The following is a 6,000-nucleotide window of genomic DNA, read 5'->3' on the forward strand; positions in this document are numbered from 1 at the left end:
CTTTCTTTCTTTCTTTCTTTCTTTCTTTCTTTCTTTCTTTCTTTCTTTCTTTCTTTCTTTCTTTCTTTCTTTCTTTCTTTCTTTCTTTCTTTCTTTCTTTCTTTCTTTCTTTCTTTCTTTCTTTCTTCTTCTTCTTTCTTCCTTCCTTCCTTCCTTCCTTCCTTCCTTCCTTCCTTCCTTCCTTCCTTCCTTCCTTCCTTCCTTCCTTCCTTCCTTCCTTCCTTCCTTCCTTCCTTCCTTCCTTCCTTCCTTCCCTTCCTTCCTTCCTTCCTTCCTTCCTTCCTTCCTTCCTTCCTTCCTTCCTTCCTTCTTCCTTCCTTCCTTCCTTCCTTCCTTCCTTCCTTCCTTCCTTCCTTCCTTCCTTCCTTCTTCCTTCCTTCCTTCCTTCCTTCCTTCCTTCCTTCCTTCCTTCCTTCCTTCCTTCCTTCCTTCCTTCCTTCCTTCCTTCCTTCCTTCCTTCCTTCCTTCCTTCCTTCCTTCCTTCTTCCTTCCTTCCTTCCTTCCTTCCTTCCTTCCTTCCTTCCTTCCTTCCTTCCTTCCGAGTTCCTTCCTTCCGAGTTCCTTCCTTCCGAGTTCCTTCCGAGTTCCTTCCTTCCTTCCTTCCGAGTTCCTTCCTTCCTTCCTTCCGAATTCCTTCCTTCCTTCCTTCCTTCCTTCCTTCCTTCCTTCCTTCCTTCCTTCCTTCCTTCCTTCCTTCCTTCCTTCCTTCCTTCCTTCCTTCCTTCCTTCCTTCCTTCCTTCCTTCCTTCCTTCCTTCCGAGTTCCTTCCTTCCTTCCTTCCGAGTTCCTTCCTTCCGAATTCCTTCCTTCCTTCCTTCCTTCCTTCCTTCCTTCCTTCCTTCCTTCCTTCCTTCCTTCCTTCCTTCCTTCCTTCCTTCCTTCCTTCCTTCCTTCCTTCCTTCCTTCCTTCCTTCCTTCCTTCCTTCCTTCCTTCCTTCCTTCCTTCCTTCCTTCCTTCCTTCCTTCCGAATTCCTTCCTTCCTTCCTTCCTTCCGAATTCCTTCCTTCCGAATTCCTTCCTTCCTTCCGAATTCCTTCCTTCCTTCCGAATTCCTTCCTTCCTTCCGAATTCCGAGTTCCGAATTCCTTCCTTCCTTCCTTCCTTCCGAATTCCTTCCTTCCGAATTCCTTCCTTCCAAATTCCTTCCGAATTCCTTCCTTCCTTCCTTCCGAATTCCTTCCTTTCTTCCTTCCGAATTCCTTCCTTCCTTCCGAATTCCTTCCTTCCGAATTCCATCCTCCTTCCCTTCCTTCCCTTCCTTCCCTTCCTTCCCTTCCTTCCCTTCCTTCCCTTCCTTCCCTTCCCTTCCCTTCCCTTCCCTTCCCTCTTCCCTTCCCTTCCCTTCCCTTCCCTTCCCTTCCCTTCCCTTCCCTTCCCTTCCCTTCCCTTCCCTTCCCTTCCCTTCCCTTCCCTTCCCTTCCTTCCCTTCCCTTCCCTTCCCTTCCCTTCCCTTCCCTTCCCTTCCCTTCCCTTCCTTCCCTTCCCTTCCCTTCCCTTCCCTTCCCTCCCCTCCCCTCCCCTCCCCTCCCCTCCCCTCCCCTCCCCTCCCCTCCCCTCCCCTCCCCTCCCCTCCCCTCCCCTCCCCTCCCCTCCCCTCCCCTCCCCTCCCTTCTTTCTTTCGGGGGCACTTGACATCATCCAACACAATTACTTCATTCTAAAAGCAGCATGGTAAAAATCATGTCCTACATGTCTGCTGAATGCCAGACTGAGGAAAGTTTGATGAGAAAAGTTTGATGCCTACTATTGTTCTGGAGCGTTTTTCTAAGACTGTGGTTTCCCCTTAGTTCTCTGAGGTGGCGTTTTATGGGATAAATGCCTGATGTAATTTGAGCCTTCAGAACTCCATTTCTTGACCAAAAAGCAATCATTTAACACTAAGGATTTGTGGACAAATCAGGACTTACATACAGCCATCTGTATGCTCTTATACATGATGTAAGATTTGGACGCATCTAAATCTCATTTGCATATCATTTGAACTTGAATATTTGTATATTGGAGAAGGGAATTTGGTTTCTTGCCCCTACTTTCTGTTAGTAATTTTTACAAATAGAAATCCCACTTATATGAATGCTTCTAAAAGAGAAATTTCTTGAGGGATACTTTCTTTCATGACACTAGCTAAAGCCTGATTGCTACCTCACAAGCACTGGAATGTGTGTTCTTACAAACTTGGAAGCACATACTTCTCTATGTATTTACCCTATGGATGCAATTCTTTATCTTTGCACTGGTCACACATTGGGTCTGCTTTGCAAGATAAAAAGTTAACACAGCTCTGATTACTGTTCCTATAGAAAAGGAGGGACGAGACTGGATATTTCGATGAAGAATTTTCTACCGCCATCATATATCAAAAATAATCTCAGAAACGAGTATTTTTGAATATTCTTCTTACTCTCGTACACGTTTGCACAACTCAACTTCCAGTCCCCGGCGTGCAGTGCATGTGATGGCCGCTAGATGACAGTACAACATCTAGGCTGGTCCGAATTCCCCGAAACGTGTGTCCCCGGTGGACGTACTTGGCTGCAGTGACACTTTAATTGAGGCCCTTTTATTCGCACAAATCTGGAGCATAAATTAAGCATTGCATCACCACCTCGCAGCTTTGTAGTGTTGCAACAATTACCTAATTCGTTCATGCATGTCAGCATGTGGCTTGTAGGAGAGACGGGTAGTATAGAGAATGTTTGTTTTTAAAAAGTTGTGTTTCAGCTTCTGAAGAAATTGTGAAATGTCCAGTTCCAGTACCTTACCATCCTTTTTGTAAAATAAATAAATAAATAAAGAGACCTTTTTCCTTGTTTCTAAAGTGTTTGCCATATGCTGCAGTCAAAACATAGCACTGTGCCTACTCACAAAGCCAGAACGGCAACCTCTGAGGAAAGATATGACACAGAATGCATAAAATCCTGGAGATAAGAGAGAGAGAGTCTGGGTAAATGAATACTTCCTGTTGGTCCAGGAGGATCTGGTCAGAGATCATCTAGCCAAAATTAGTGCACACAGATCCATAGGCTCTGATGGGATGCAGCCACATGTGCTGAGAAAGCTGGCAGACATCATTGTTGAACCACTCTTTATCATCTTTGAAAGGTCATGGTGAACATGAGATGTGTCTGAAGACTGAAGCATAGCCAATGTCATTCCGACCTTCAACAAGGGCAAGAAGTAGGGAAACTACAGTCCAGTCAGCCTCACCTCCATCCCTAGAAAGGTGGTGGAGCAACTCGTTCTGGATACCCTCTCCAAGCAATTAGAAGAGAAGGCTGTCAGAGTAGTCAACATGGATTCACCAAGAGGCTATCATGTGTGCTTCATTAACATGGTAGCCTTCTATGATGTCATCACTGGCTTGGTAACAGAGCACTGGAACAGGCTGCCCAGAGAGGTTGTGGAGTCTCCGATGGAGATATTCAAGACCCATCTGGATGCCTACCTGTGTGACCTATTGTAGGGTACCTGTTTTAGCAGGGGGATAGACTGAATAACCTCTTGTGATTTCTTCTGACCCCTGAAAACCTGTGATTCTGTGAGAACACCACAATGCTCAGGAAGCCCCATTCATCATTAGCTTACCATCAAAGAGGCAGCCACCAGTTTTCAAGAGTTCACGTTTTTAATATTCTCCACCCAGAAAGCTAATCTTCTTTGATTCTCTCTGTTTGCTATGTCTGTGAGGACATTTGAACATAACCTTCAAGACTAAGCATAAGAGAAATTAAGAATTAAGATTTTATATCAGAAATTTTCTGTATCGCAAAATAGAGAAGGTGCGAAACACAGGGCTTGTTCAAGTTTTCCCTCTGTTTCTTTTATGTATGGATGTCCTGAAGGCGGTTTCAGCTGCCTAGAGGAGGATATTTGACTGTGTGTATCTGATTCTCACATAAAATCCATCATGTTATGGAAGTTTCTGGAAAGAATTTAAGGATTAGGATTTTATCCTGAATGTTACAGTTCTTTGGTATAAAAATATTCTTATGACCTTTTCATATGTATAATTATCAAATTTGTCTTTTCACACGTTTTCAATAAGAAATCTCTACCTTTCTCTACTGGCTGAAATTATTTTTGGCACACTTGCCTCTTTCTGAAGAACAGAGAGCTTTGAAAAGCTCTACCTGCACAAACTAAACTTGGCACAGAGAAGATCCTGCAGGGAGCTGGTATGATAGTGAAGACTTCTGTGCTGTTGGGTTTTAAATATTGATTTAGAAACTTGTATCCAGTATTCAAATAGGCTCTACAAACAAGCTTTGCAGCAAATGTCCAATTGAAGCTTGGCACAAAGTAGCTTGCTTTCCTGCTGAAGACCAAGCCTTCCCACAGCGTGCCTGAAGGCAGGGATAGTGTTTGCAGGTCTGAGGAGTTAGTGGAGGCATGCTAAAATGACAGATATGCAACATATATTACACTTCCTCCATTACCAGCTTTGCCAAGGTAGATTTCATAGGCAGCTGCCATCACATGAATTAGTGTCCAGATGCTGACTCACCAGGGAGCACCTGCAGCTGCTGATACATATTTTGCTTTTCTGTCCCTATTGCTCTGATTCCTCCAGCACTCAGCAGTGGCTGCTGACAGTTCTTCCAGACAGGCAGTGACAGCTAGCAGACAAAACACACAGGACAGAAACCTGTAAAAAAATGAATTATGAAGAAGGCTGTTGCTGAATACGTGGCATGATTACCTCATACACACATAAATAAGAATAAAAATAAAAATTGCACTTGATAAGGCTGGTGCTTTTCATTAAATCATCTGCAGATACATTCACGACATGGTATACTGCCTTACACACTCCTCATCCATTTCTTTCACCTTGATTTTCACTGATAGCATTGGTAACATCTGTTTTCCACCTCTGCATATGACCATACCTGAAATCTCCATCTATCTGCAATAGTAAGGTTGGATAACTGGTAGTGATGTAAAGGGGGATACACTGGAGGAAGTAACAACTAAGGGTAATGTAAAGGGGGATACACTGGAGGAAGTAACAAGTAAGGGTGAGTTAATAAAAATTATTACCTATTCTGCCTTCAAATAGGTTGCTCATTCCAGGTACCACAAATTCAATGGAGAGTTTTCCATTAATGCAGTAAATGGTGGTTCAAGACATTTTTTCCTTAAAGATTACTCATAATTAAGCAATACTTTGCTTTGTCTTATTTCTATTTTCACATTGAACATTGGGAATAGTTGGTTTTAAGGCAGTAGGCATTCAGTGAAGTTCCAAATAACATCTCCCTATAAAGGTTTTTTGCTCTTTCTTATAGTCATTTCTCCACTGAAAAACAGTGGTTTATACTCAGACTTTAATAAATCTACCAGCTATCAGCATCTGGAGAAATAAACTGTATGCTTTGAATATTGTTTAGCTCTGCTGTGGTCATTTGATTCCTGAGGAATGAACACATTCTGTGTATGTAGAACAAACTCTTCACCCTAAGAATGCCATCGAGCAAACACCAGCTGTCTAGGGTTTTAGTCAACAGAGCAGGAGGAAATAAAATACAAAGAGAAAGCTGTATTTACAGCTGCATTAGCACTTAATACCATGAATTTCTTTCAAATTCAGAAAAACATCATCTTTAGGAGTAGCAAACTTGGGCTATAAATGCAAAACATAGCCTGATTATGAAAGCTCAGATATAAAACAGGTTTTATTTCTTACAATGCTTTTCAAGCCATGAATCTGGAACTGTAAAGCTCTTTGGTTGCCTTGATTTTCCAAGCAGACAATAAATCTGCCGGCTTTGTGTGGTTTGATGTGACAGCATGGCTTGTGTGATTCTTTTAAGCAATGAAAATGTGCCTGAGATCACAAGCTTGTGTCACAGATAAAGGAGCTCTCTCCTGCATTGTTGTTTGTTTTGTGGATTTTTTTAAACAATATTTATTTTTTATTTAATTTTATTTATTTATTTATTTATTTTTCACAGTGATGCTGAGGGTATTTAAATACTACTGGCACATGCACATATGGT

Source organism: Cyrtonyx montezumae, unplaced genomic scaffold (genome assembly GCF_038088225.1).
Source record: "Cyrtonyx montezumae isolate F1298 unplaced genomic scaffold, pur_monq_1.0 scaffold_3, whole genome shotgun sequence".
NCBI classification, from domain to species: domain Eukaryota; kingdom Metazoa; phylum Chordata; class Aves; order Galliformes; family Odontophoridae; genus Cyrtonyx; species Cyrtonyx montezumae.